Source organism: Phascolarctos cinereus, unplaced genomic scaffold, assembly GCF_003287225.1.
Source record: "Phascolarctos cinereus isolate Bilbo 61053 unplaced genomic scaffold, phaCin_HiC Scaffold_4;HRSCAF=312, whole genome shotgun sequence".
Lineage (NCBI taxonomy): Eukaryota > Metazoa > Chordata > Mammalia > Diprotodontia > Phascolarctidae > Phascolarctos > Phascolarctos cinereus.
The window spans coordinates 239,160,719-239,174,637 of NW_027555847.1; the positions used below are offsets into that span (position 1 = coordinate 239,160,719).

Here is a 13,919-nt window from a genome sequence, read left to right on the forward strand (position 1 = left end):
GTTTTTAAAATTATTTATTTTATTATCAAATTTTATTATTCTCTTATTGTTGTCACGTTTTCATTCATTAAACACAACAAAATAAATTGATTCTACCCTTTTTTCTTTGCTATCTTTATTTATTTTTCCTAAATGTTTTCTTTGTAATTTCTTTGGAGAATTAGAAGTGGTGTGCCCTTTCTTCATTTTGTCCTTTTGATTATTCTCTCATTCTTACAAACGCCAATTGCCCCATTTGGTCTGTTCTCTGCCATTGGCTTTTGCTTCTTGTTATCTATCCACAAACATTCTTGGCCACTGTAATCCATTGGTACTACCTGGTGTAAATTTTCATTTCTCAGGTTTGAGGCACAAAGAAAGGCTGAATCACTGTTGTTCTTGTGTCCCTCTGTGTGAGGTAATAACAAGAACTAGAGAATTAAATGTTTTCTTCGTAAAATTTTATACAAAAAATCCTGACCAGTACATGAGAGGAAATGGCTGAGACCTAGAAGTTAGTATGATGCTTCTAGGAGATGTAAATTTAACTAGAAGAGCATAGCATGTTTCTGTAAAATAAATGAAGCATTTTCTCTCTCTTTAAAACAATGTTCTACCTCATGTAGTATTATCATCAACATTAACAACTCAGGAATGAGAAATTCCAAAAATTTTGTGAGACTCCATGAACTAGAAAGGCTTCACAGGCTCTCATAAATTGGCTCTTCAAACAAAGTAGTAGTAAAAACCCGTCTCAGTCAATACACTCAGTAGAGCAGACTCAGAAAACACCTACAGAACAAATGGGTTTTGCAATAATGTGGCATGTTTATACTCTTTTTTTTGTTCATAACTTCACTTGAAGAGTATATATTATAGTATTTCAATTTAGCCATTTATCTAAAAAAGAGTATTTTCTTGGCACATAAACAAGCTACAAAATCCCAGCTGCTCCAAGTTCTCATCTTTCCCTTGTATTGAAAAGCTTGCTTGGTACTAACGAAATGCAGTCCTGGTTATGCCATGTGACTGCATCTTTGATTTATGAGCACTGTCTTTTAGTGAGCTTATTACCAGGAAGTAGGAAAGCTTTGCACAAGCTCAGCTATTTTCTTCTTATTTCCAGTGTTAAGGGACTCTATTCTCTTCACTAGCCAAATAACTTCCTCATAAAAGGTTAGGGAGGAAGCATTAACTCTTTCAGACAACTTGAGTCTGTTCAGTGCTCTCTTATCATGGTACTCTCACACTTGAATTGATTCCAAGAATCTGATTTCATCCATGTGGGTTCATCCTCCACCGAAGAAGACCACAGTTCCTCTACCCATTCGTATTGTATACCACTTTGAGAGACCATTGGTGAAGTGGATGGAGAAATGGCCTCAAAGACAGGAAGACAATTCAAGTCCCACCTCTTACACAAACTGCTTGGGTGAGTCTGTGGGGCACATTTCTTGACCTCTCTGTATTCTAAGTGACTTTAACTTGCAAAGAAGATATTGTCCAGCACTGGTAGAAGGAGTTTCCTTATCTGGAAGTTCACTATATCAATAAAGTCACAGGTCCAGGCTCAGTCCCAATTAACAAGTTACTGTGACCAAACTTTCCCTCCCCCCCACAAAAAAACCCCAAACCTCATTATTTCCAGCTGGTTATGAGCCTGTCCAAATATGGCTAGGTGGTCCTTAAGACATACAATCATTTGCCAGACGTATCCATGGAACTGCACCTTTTCTGCTTGTTAAGACCTACTAAAACTTATACTGTCCTGATAAATTCTTCAGAATCTGATGTAACCTCTAAGCCACAAGAAGGGATCAAAACAAGGACTTCAAGGGATTTGGTTTTTTTTAGCCTAAAGTAATCAATTTTACCTTCCTAAGTGCCTATTTTTTCCTCAGGCAGATGGAAATCAATGGGAAAAATAGGTTTTACTTCAAATAAATCTGCTTAATGGCCAATTTTCCTGGAATGCTTCCATTCCATAAAATAAGGCATTCCATAAAAAGAGGCAGCCTGGCTTAATAGAGAGAGAGAGAGAGAGAGAGAGAGAGAGAGAGAGAGAGCCAGGAAGTCTTGGCCCAAGTATTACCTCTGGCATGTACTGGCTGTGTTGTCCTAGGCAAGTCCTATAACCTCCCAGTGGCTCAAGCATTCCCTAAGACTGTGAATTGAAGAACTGTTGCACATATGTATTGGTAGATGGAGTTTCCTCACTGAGACTGCCCAATAATTATTAATTCACAAATATGAACCCTAAAATTAAGAAAAAGTAATATCCATTATTCTATAAAGTAAGGCATTTATGCAGTAAAATTTCACAAAATCAGAATAATGAAAGAGGAAAAAACAATTTGATGGATAAAAGTCTGAATTATGGAACACTTAAAGCTATATTGTATTCCTTCCAGTAGAGGAATAAAAAAAGAGAATGAACCAGCTTTCACTGGTAAGGGGTGTTTCCTTATTTGGGAGTTCCCCATATCAATGTGATCCCAGAACCAGCCCCTATCCCTATTAACCAGTTGCTGTGAATGAAAAAATTCATACAGAAGTTCTACTTTTATGCTTCCCTAGGATACGAAAGGGATGGCGGGTTCTGAAATCCTACGCTGGTAGATTTGCTCATAAGCTCTGTCCATGAAGAATTGCAATGGTTTAGAAATTTACAACCGGCCAGGTTCTAGTAAATCCAAGACCAAGAAGGCAAGGCTCTGAGGAAAGGCCAGGGACCAGCCTAGATCAGTTCAAAGAAACTCATCATCACCATAATGGTGACCAACAGCTGACATTTTTCTCCCTTGCTCATGAACATCATCTAAAACATCACAGGTGGACTTGGATCTGGTGAGAGCACTCAAACCCAAGAAGCCACAAATCAAGTCTCACTTTAGTATTTTCCAATTCAGGTGAATTTTGCATTGAGACCCTCCAGTGTTAACACAGATATTTGTGCGTGTCCATGGAGCTAATGTGATGTCTTACCTCGCCTTCAGCAAAGAAGCTACAGAGGAGCTTCAGAAGGCCTTTAAAGGAGTCAATCCCATGGACAGCCTTATTGGCAAAAAGATCGGTGAGAACTTCTTTGTTGTCAATTAGTCATTAGAATCCACAAGCATTTATTGATAATTGGTCAACTCTATTTAAGGGTAGTAACACCTTTACCTTTAAAAGCAATTCAAGGACTCCTCTTGCTGTCTTAGTTGTCTTTTTAAAAAAGTCACTATGGTGCTGCCAGGTAGTAAGTTTGGCCTAAAATAAGAAATATTTATTGTGGTTAATTAAAGTTCTAGGTATTCACTCTGAATTTTGCTAAAGTATTCTAAGATCTGTATGTACTAAATGAGTGAACGTGAAGATTTCTGTCCATCTCACTAACTTTTAGCTGGAATCGAGTGGAAGAATTAAATGGATTATGTCCTCAAGGTAAATTGAAGCAAGCTGTGGTCTGGATAGACCCCTTCTGCCATCACCCCCACCTCTAACACAACAGGGAAGTAATTATATGTTTAACAGAGTTCAATGAAGCTCAGAATCAGTGATGCTTAACCTTTTTTGTGCCATAGACTCCTTTGACTATCTGGTAAAGCTTATGTACCTTTCTCAGAATAAGGTTTTTAAATGCACAAAATAAAATGTATTGAATTTCAATTTATTTTAAAATACCTATGTAAAAATATTTTCAAAACAAATTCATGGACTTCAGGTTAAGAGCCACTTCTTCTAATGGAAAGTCTAAGAAGTGTTTTAGTGCATGGATTTAACGCAAGGGCTGGTTTCAATCAATAAGGACTAGATCATGTCTGATATTTTTTTTGGTGGGAAAAATCAATACTGTCTCTTTGGGGTCAGAATTAATCTAATTTCATTGTGCTAGCTCATTAAGGGCCTAGAGTGCTTTGCTTTCCCATCCTTCTGATACAAAGAACTCATAGACTGGGAGGAAGTGAGAGAAGGACCTGACAATAATCTTTGCTAAGTATACTCTTCTAACCATCACCTTGCACAAATCTGAACAGTTAAGAAACCAAGTGAGTACCCACCAACTGAGGAATGGCTGAAGAAACTTTAACATTAACATGTAATGAAATTTTATTGTTCGATAATCCAGTCTTGTATCACCAACTGCCTACTGGACATTTTGAGTTACTTGTTCCATTGACATCTCAAATTCAACATATTCAAAAGTGAATTTATTGTATTTTTTCCCCCAAACCCACTGTCTTCTAAATTTTCTTATTTCAGTTCAGGACACCACCAGGTTTGTAACTGCAAAGTCATTCCTAATTCCTCACTCTCACCATCTCCTTTCCCATACGTTGACAAATCTTATTTCTGCCTGCAGGACATATCTTGAATCTTTTCCTTGTCTCTCCACCCAAAACTACCATCCTAGTTCAGGTACTCATAACCTCTCACACTGACTGTTGCAATAGACTCAAAATTGAACCCTCTGGTTCAAGTCTTTCCCCCATTCCAATCTCATTCATAAAGCAGCCACGTTACCTCACTGCTTAATAAATTCCAGAGATTCCCTATACCTCATGGATCAAACATAAAATCTTCTTTGGCATATAGAGCTTTTCACATCATAGACCCAACCTACATTCCCAGCCTTATTAAACATTACTCTCCTTCATAAACTCTGTTGTCATGCTAAACCGGTGCTGTTGTTCTACCTCATACCCATGTACATTTACTGGCTGTCCCTCATGCCTAAAATGCATTCCTTCTTACTATCACTTCTTAAGAGTACCTAGTTTGCTTCAAAGTTTGGCTCAGGTACCACCTTACAAGACTTCAATGTACATTCGACTAGGCTTCTGAAGTGTATTCTAATTCTGTTTATGTGATCCTTGATCCTATGATCCCTTGAGAGATATATCTTATAAGAAGGAACGAAAAAGAAAACCTCTCTTACTGAAAGGGGTTGTCTTCAGAACCAGAAAGACTTGAATTCAAGTCCCATCTCTGACAAATATTGAAGTACATTTACTGGCTGTCCCCCATGCCTAAAGTGCATTCCCTTCTCACTACCACTTCTTAAGAGTACCTAGTTTGCTTCAAAGTTTGGCTCAAATGCCACCTTCTAGAAGAAGACTTCCTTAACCTTTCTTCCCTCTCTCCCTGGCCTCTAACATTTTTCTTCCCAAAATTCTATTGTACTTATTTTGTTTATAATTTATTTATACTTTGATACTCATATTGTTTTCCTCCTTTCTGCCCTATATTCGCAGAACATAACACAATGCCTAGTGAAGAGTGGGTGATGTATTAAATGCTGGCTGGCTGATTAACAATAAATTTAGAGAAAACCGGGAAGATCTATATGACCTTATACATAATAAAATAAGCAGAACCTGAAGAATAACATATACAATGACTATGAGATTTGAAAGGAGATCACTAAAGAAGCCTAACTCTAAGTAACTGAAAAACCAGCAATGGTTCTGGGGAACCAATTATAAAATAAAGTGGGAAGGGGAAGGGAAGAGGGACTTGGAGGGCAGAAAGTTGCAGACGTGGTAAAACATTGTCACTGTATCTACTGTTTATTGCTTAACTGTATTTCATGTCTATAAGAGAAGGTTCCATCCAGAAATACAAGGAAGTGGCAGGAATATATCCATAAATGCCTATAATATAAAAGTGAAAATGTCAATAAGAGAATTCTTTTAAAAATTCGAACAGTTAAAGAACAAACAGTAAAGCATCCTCCCATAGTGACAGGAGAAAATCAAATGTTAAAAGGAGGCTGCTCTTGGGGAACAGATCTGTACTATGAAGCCCAGGGTATATACTATATCTGCTCCACATATGGGATGGCTTACTATGCACCATCCATTGGTGATGAGGAGGCCCTTTACCTCTCAGATCAGTGCTTCTCTTCACCATGCCCCTAAAAGGCAATTGCTACATTTTTCTCCCCCTTTAAACACACAAGGCCTCTCCTTCATGGCTTAGTGCCACACCACAACTCCTAGGTAAAAGGAAAACTGGCCATAAATATTTCCACTATATGAGATCAAATTTGGCTTGGTTCCTTTCAAACTTCATTGACTAGGACTTCATTTTAATCTTATGTTATTGGCATTTATATTACCATAATCCAAATTTAAGCAGGGAGAACAGGCGCAGTAATTCAGAATATGACAGTACTTCCTCCCACTGTCCCAAGAAAGCACAGCATTTTACTTCAGATGGAAAACAAGAAGGGGCAAAAAAAATGCACCTTGGGTTGAAACTAGTAGATTAAGAAGGCCTCACTGAGGTCATTGGACAAGTTGGGAACTCTCTACTAGCATATTCCTACAGCAAATTCCCTAAAGAAAAAAAAATAGAGATAAGGATAAGGATTTGACCTTTGATTTCATTGATATATAGGACTCCCAGATGAAAAATCTACCAATTTAGAAGCTTCTCTGCGATTTACATAGTCTTAGAGACTTGTCTGGAATAATGAGAAATTAAGTGACTTGCTTAGAGACAGTCAATATTTGTCAGAGATGGGACTTGAATTCAGGTCTTCCTGGTTCTGAGGACAACTCTATCCAGTAAGAGAGGTTTTCTTTTTTGTTCTTTCTCATAAAAGATATCTCTCAAGGAATCATAGGATCAAGGATCACATAAAGAGAATTAGAATAGATGTCAGAAGCCTAATCTAACCCCCTCATTTTACAAATGAGCAAACTGAGTACTGGAGAACTTAAGTGCCTTGCCCAAGGTCACACAGATAAGGCAGAAAAGCAAGAATTTGAATCCAGGTTATCTACCTCCAAAGCTAGCATTCTATCCACTGTGACACATTGTCTTTCTCTATTACATCACGTAAGAAATATGCCTGACTTCACCTCTCATGGTTCATGACACCGGCAAAACCTCTTGAGTGAATTATGTGCTTGTTGTATTTGCTCCAGGCCCATTTACTGAGTTTGGGGCATTTTTTTTCTCCCTGCTGCTAGTTGTATATATAGACCTGTGCCAAGAGCTAGAAAAAAAGGCACTAGCTCATCAATCATGTGCAAATAAGCAATCATTACAACTCTCCTTCCTTTGTAGCAAACACACTGTCCTGGTATTACTAGAGAGGACTGATATCCTTAAAAATCAAGGCAATATAAAAATGAAAGATATCAATGACATTTTAATTTTTTTAAAGTTGAAAAGCAACCAGTGAGTTATGTAGTTAGTATTTATTGGGCATATAAAATGTGCAAAATTACTGCATGAGCTGCAAGTAAATATAAGACAATCTTCTCCTGCACTTATAAAATTTACAATATAGTTAAAATATAAACACATGAAATGATAACAGTAAGTAAGACAATAAGTATTGTTAATCATCTGCCTGCTAGGTAGCTATGTTATTGATAATTGAATCTTGTTGAATAACAGCTCCTTAGTAGGCTGCCTCCTGAGAAGTCCATTCAACTCTGGTAGGAGTCATAGGATGGGGAAAAACTGGCAAGTCAAGTCAACAAGCATTTATTAAACACCCACTATTTGTCAGGCACTATGGTAAACACTAGAGGTGCAAAGAAAGGGAGCAGGGGAACCAGTTCCTGCTCTCAAGAAGCTCACAGTTAAATGGGAAAAACATTTGTACAAACAAGTTTATTGATCAATAAATTAAAAATACTCAATAGAGGAAAGGCTTCTTGCAGAAATGAGGATTTTAGCAGGGACATGAAGTAAGTCAGGGTAGCCTGGAGGTGGAGATGATAAAATTTCAGATGTAGATGATTACTAGGGAAAATGCACAGAATCAAGACATATAGTGTCTTGTACTAGGAACAACAGAGAAGCTAGTGTCACTGGATTACAGTTAAGTAAATTCAGGAAGGTGTCAGGTTATGAAGGGCTTTAAAAGTCATACAGAAGATTTTCTCTTTGATCCTGAGGGTGACAGGGAGCCCTTGAAGTTTATTGAATGGGGAGGTTGGGTGTGATATGGTCAGGCCTGAACTTTAGGATGATCAATTTGACAGCTAAATGCAGGATAGACTGGAGTGGGGAAAGACTCGAGACAGGGAGACCAACAGACAGCCATTGGAATAGTCTAGGATATGGCAATGAAGGTCTGTACCAGGGTGGTGGTTGTGTCAGATGAGAGATATTTGAAGGTAGAGAATCTACAAGACCTAGCAACTTATTGTACATGAGGGATGAAAGAGGTTGTGAGCCCAGGTGACTCAAAGATGGTGGCACCCTTGACAGTAACAAGAAGTTAGAAAGAGGGGAAGGTTCGGGAGACAGATATTGAGTTCAACCATGTCAAATCCCCCTTCTCCCAACTCCAGTGGCTCCCTATCACCTCTAGGATCAAATACAAAATCTTCTGTTTGGTATTCAAAGCCCTTCATAGCCTAACATCTCTCCTTATTTTCCCAACCTTTCCAGTCTTCTTACACCTTATTCCCTATCACATATTGTTCTATCCAGTGACACTGGCATCCTGGTTGTTCCTTAAACAAAATACTCCATTTTTCAGTTATGGATATTTTTTCTGACTGCTGCTCATGACTAGAACTCTCTCCCTCATATCTACATCTTGGGTTCCTTCAGAGGCCTTTCACAACCCTTCTAATTCAAGTGTCTTCTCTGTTAATTATTTCCTTTTTATCCTATATCCTGTTAATCATTTTTGATAGCTTGTTTGTACATATCTGTTTTCTTTCGTCTCCTCCATTACATTGTGAGTTTCTTGATGGCAGGGACTGTCTTTTGCCGGCACATAATAAGTGCTTATCTGACTGCCTCACTGATATATACTAATGAAACTGCAGCTCCAGTCCCTCTCTTTAAGTCCAAGGCATAAAGTTGGTGAAATAAGAGCAAAAGGGGCAGGTCCATCTTATCTGCCTTTCCCCTTGTGGTGACATCACAAGATAATGGAAAGATTATGACCTTTTGAGTACCTTTTGGTACTCAAGCATGGGTCATCCTTGTGAGAAGAGAAATAGTGCAGGAAAGATTTGTCTTTTGCCAAGACACATCTAGGGTGGTGGAGTGTTTTCTCTTCTGGGGTAGCAGCTTCAAGAGTTGGTAGATTTTTCTGCCTTGGACAGTTTTTCTGAGAAATACTTCTAGGCCCAACATAAAGCTGATTACTACAGCCTTCTTAGACTCTGTTGCTAGTCTTTTTCTTTTAACTTTCCCCCCTTGTATAAGACTTTTGAAAGTTGAATGTTTCTAGGTTTATCTCATTCTCCTCTCTTTTCCCTTTCTCGCAGAGGCAAACTTCAGAGATGAAAACTCCTGGACTCAATGGAGTTTTCTTTTTTTCTAGGCTTCTTATTGAAGCTTGTTTTTGGACCTAGAATCCAAATAAAACCATAGTGACTCTAAAGAGATGCACCTTAGTACTGCCTCCATACTCCTTGTATGCTTGATATTTGAAGAGATGATAAATATTTATATTGGTGTTATAATTCCCTATGTGAAATAGTTATTTGATAGTTTATCATATTTGCTTTTGAGATGCTGAACAGAGCTAGAGAAAATTATGCACCTGCTGACTGTGTCCACTACAAATTTAAGTTACATAATCTCAAATGAGCCTCCAATGTGAAAAAGAAATCCTTTCTACACCTCCCTAATCAATGCATTATTCCACTCTCCACAGAGTCTTTTCTATACTTTGTCATCCCTCTTCGAATCTCCCATAGCACCGTTCCTTCCACCACCATCTCAGCTGAGGACATCTCATATTTCAGTGGAAAAATTGAGGCCACTTGCTAAAAGTTCCCTACTCTTCTCTCCTCATCTCACATCATTCAGATGTCTTCCCTCATGACTCCTTACTCTCTGTCTCACATGAAGAGGTGGACTTTCTCTTTGCCAAGGCAAATCTCTCTACGTGCTCCATTGACTTCACTCCTGTCTTATGTAGCAGATCATTGCCTCTATCATCCCCAGTCTTTCATTAATCTTCACTCTCTCCCTCTCTGCTGTCTCCTTCCTAGCTACTTACAAACATGCCCATACCTTCTCCCCCATCTTCAAAAAAACTTTCACTAAATTTGATCCTCTATTATCTATTGCTCTCTACATAACTATATATCTCCTCTTTGTGGCTAAACTTGAAAAAATCATCTATAAGTGGTGCTATACTCTTTGCATTTGGGCTCTCATTGCTCAACTAAAACTACTCTCTTTAAAGTTACCAATGACCTAATTGCCCAATCTGATGGCTTTTTCTCAATTCTCATCATTCTTGACCTGAACACAGCCTTTGACACTATTACTTTCTTGTCTTTAGTACTCTGTTCTCTAGGTTTTCATGACACTGCTTTCTACTGGTCCTACTTTTACTTGTCTGATCACTTCTCAAGTCTCCTTTGCTAGTCTTTATCCAGATTAAGGCCACCACCTAAGCATTAGTTCAAATGCTCTGTCCTGAAGCCTCTTCTTTTCTTCCTATATACCTTCTTATTTGGTGATTGCATCAGCTCCCACATACTCAACTATCATCTCTATGTAGATGATTCTCAAATCTAACATCCAGCCCTAACCTCTCTCTTGAGCTTCAGTCTCAAATCAAGTCAAGTCAATAAGCATTTATTAAGCACCTACACAGTCTGACACTCTGCCAAGCATTGCAGATACAAAGAAAAGCAAAAAACAATCTCTATTCTCAAGGCGTGACAGTTTAATGAAGGAGACAACATGCAAATAACTATGCCAACTGTCTACTGAACATCTCAAACTGAATATCACAGAGACATCTCAAACTCAGAATGTTCAAAAACAGAGCTCCTTATCTTTTTCCCACAATCCTCTCTTCTTCTGAACTTCCTTATTACTGTCGAGGACCACTATCCTCCCAATTACCCAGGCTCATAATCTCGGTATCATCCTCAGCTACTCATTCTCTCCCACAGCCACCACCCTTATTCAGACTCTTATCCTCTCACACTTATACTCACACCCACTATTTGGTCACCCTGTATCTAATTTGTCCCCATTCCAGCCTCTCCTCAACTGCCGAGGTGATCTTTGAAAAGCTAAGCACTGATTACGTTACCTCCATTTTAAATCAATTCCAGTGGCTTCCTATTGCCTCTAGGATCAAATACACCCTGTTTGGCTTTTAAGCTCTTTGCAACCTGGTCCTTCCTACTTTTCCAGTTTATTTATCCTTTAGCCCTCTTTGTGTCTGACACTGGCCTTCTTGATATTTCTCCCACGTGACACTCCCATCACCCGACTCAGTGACTTTTTACTGGCTATGTCCCATGCCTAGAATGCTCTCTTTCCTCATCTTGGTTTTCTGGCTTCCCTGGCTTCCTTCAACACTCATGTCAAAGCCCACTTTCTGTATGAGGCCTTTTCCGGTCCCCTTCCTCACTCTTCCCCTCACCACTCTCCTGGTTCCTTCTCTTTGAGATTAGCTCCCATTTACACAATACAGTTCTTGTATATACATATTTGTTTGCATGTTGTCTCTCCCATTAGACTATGAGCTGCTTGAAGTCAGGGATCATGTTTTTGCTTTTCTTTGTATCCCCAGCACTTAGGATAGTTCCTTATATATAGTAGGTGCTTAATAAATGCTTGACAATGAGGAGGAGTTAATATTTCTTTAGTCATTTTGAATTTTAGACCCATAATGTGTGTGTTTGTGTGTGTGTGTGTGTGTGTGTGTGTGTGTGTGTGTGTGTGTGAGAGAGAGAGAGAGAGAGAGATTTTTACATTTTCTAAAATCTCCTTGGACAGTTTTTCTAAGGCAATGCAAGATGTATTCAATCAGCACGAAAATTCAGCCAATCATGACAACTTTACTATCAAAGAAACAGACGTTGTCATGTGAAGGCTTTCTCAAATGATTAATCTGTAGCTAATTAATTTGTTAGTTTTTATTTTTGACACATATACTCAAAATTTTATGGGTGTACTGTGAGTTACGGAAATAAAAACCCTGTTTGTCCAACTGAGCTGCTACTTAGCCTTATTTTCTTAAGTGACTCAAGTATGAGAAGTTCAAGAGCGTGCACTAAGGCACAGCAGCGACCAAAGCACTACAGAATTGTCATCCCGCTCAGCACCAACTCTAGCTAAAAACAACTGACAACCTACAATTCATCTGTAATGAGAACTCATAGTTACACAGAACTGAAACAACCTACAATCCTTCTCCCAGCTGTTAGCAAAGAGAACACATGATACACCTTTCTGAAGTTGTTAAAAGCCCACAATTGCAACAAATCGGACAAAAAATAAAATCCTTTGCATTGTGGGAGCAATATGTGAGCTGTGTTTCAATTTTAATGAAGATATTGAAAGTGTAGCTCTTCCTTCCAGATATGTCTTCTACCTCTACATCTACTAATTACATATAGTGTAGTTTTATGGACCAAGCACAAAAACAGAAGTCAAGAAAACACAATCCAGCTTGCATCTCTATCACTATGTAATCTTAAGGATTTAACTTCTTTCTTCTTTAATAACCTGATCTTACATAGTTGATATACAATCTTTAACCTTCTAGAGGTACTGTTGTATAGTAGATAAAAGTGCTGGACTTGGAAAGATGAAAATGAGTTCAAATCTTGCCTCTAAAAGAGCTGGGCAGTCAAAGGCAAGTAATTTAGCCTCTCAGAGCCTCAGTTTCCTCATGTGTAAATGTGGGGTAATTAAAACAGATTGAATAGCACACTAGAAATCAAACAAGCTCTCAGTCAACAAACTTTTACTGACCACTCATATACCAAGCATTCAAGCAGAGGCTTAATGATGATTCACAGAAGACGCAGTAGAAGGGATTCATGATTTGCAAGGTAGAATGAGGTTCTTATTTTACACTTTAAAAAGGATGCATGACCACTGAAGCTTCTTTAAACTCTGTTTCATGCTGTATATCCAGCACTACACTAGGTATCCTAAAGGACATGTGGAATTATGAATACCTGCCATCAGGGAGCTTCCCATACATCCCATGGTCCTTCTTGCCATATATGTTTCTATCCTAGTAGCAGTAGCTACCAAACAGGTGTTTTATAGACCCTTTGGCTATAGCACTAGGATTTGAACTTCTCAAGCCTTTCATGGCATGTTATTTTGGCCACTGTTTCATATATTGTTAGGATAAGTTATATATGTGAAGTGTTTCTAGTTACTACACTGTAGTAATCCTGAATACTCGGACAATTAATTCAAGATCTTTTTCTTTTTCTTTTGCTTCTGCTTTGATTGTTTTTCTTACAATTATAACCTGAAGAAGCTTAGATAGGGACCATCATAGAATGCAATTTGCCTTCTCTGCAGAAGAACAAGTATTCAGAAACTTCTTAAAAAATAAATCAGGCTGAATTCTGTTTGCTAACAGCTGGGACCAAGTATTTTCAGAGTACTCTCAGTACTACAGTGAGCATGGACTGAAAAGGGATGGGGAGGGTCCAAGGAAGTAGCCAAAACATTACCCCTCAGCTCAAACCTACCAGTAAGAGCTAATTGTTAAATTTTCAGTATGAGCATTTATGCCTTGGAAACTGGTAAATATTATGAATTGGGGCTTGATTTGTTTTTCTGACTAAGAATTGAGAAATTGTTAGAGAAAATGTTAATAATGCAGATTAAACTTTCAAATGTATTGTGCATACTTTTTTTTTCTGCTGAGCCAGTGGTTAAACATTTATTAGCACTATTGTACCTAACCCAGTAGTACAAAATCCATAGTCTAGCAAAAAAGAAGTCTAGCAAAATAAGAACTACATTCTTCTGGTTAAGAAGATGGGAATATAATTATGTTGCAGGCTCAGGAGGAGGTTGTACTAATCTCTGATTGTACCACTTAAGAATAATATTTTTCCTCCATTTTCCACTTACTTATTAAAGATAAGTAACATCTTTCAGCATACGCAATTTTTCTTTAAATTAAGTTTGCTTTGTAATACTACCTCTGTGTGCAAGTGACTGTCTGGCACTTCAAGATGCTATTA

General features: G+C 38.2%; 1 protein-coding gene across 1 annotated transcript in view; it reads right to left on the minus strand.

Moving 5' to 3' along the window:
- The window catches only part of SNCAIP (synuclein alpha interacting protein), a 222,245-nt gene that overhangs the window by 194,716 nt on the left and 13,610 nt on the right, over window positions 1-13,919 (minus strand). The window contains 1 exon segment of the mRNA XM_078152968.1: window positions 3,145-3,231. The gene's annotated coding sequence lies outside the window, so the exon portion shown is untranslated.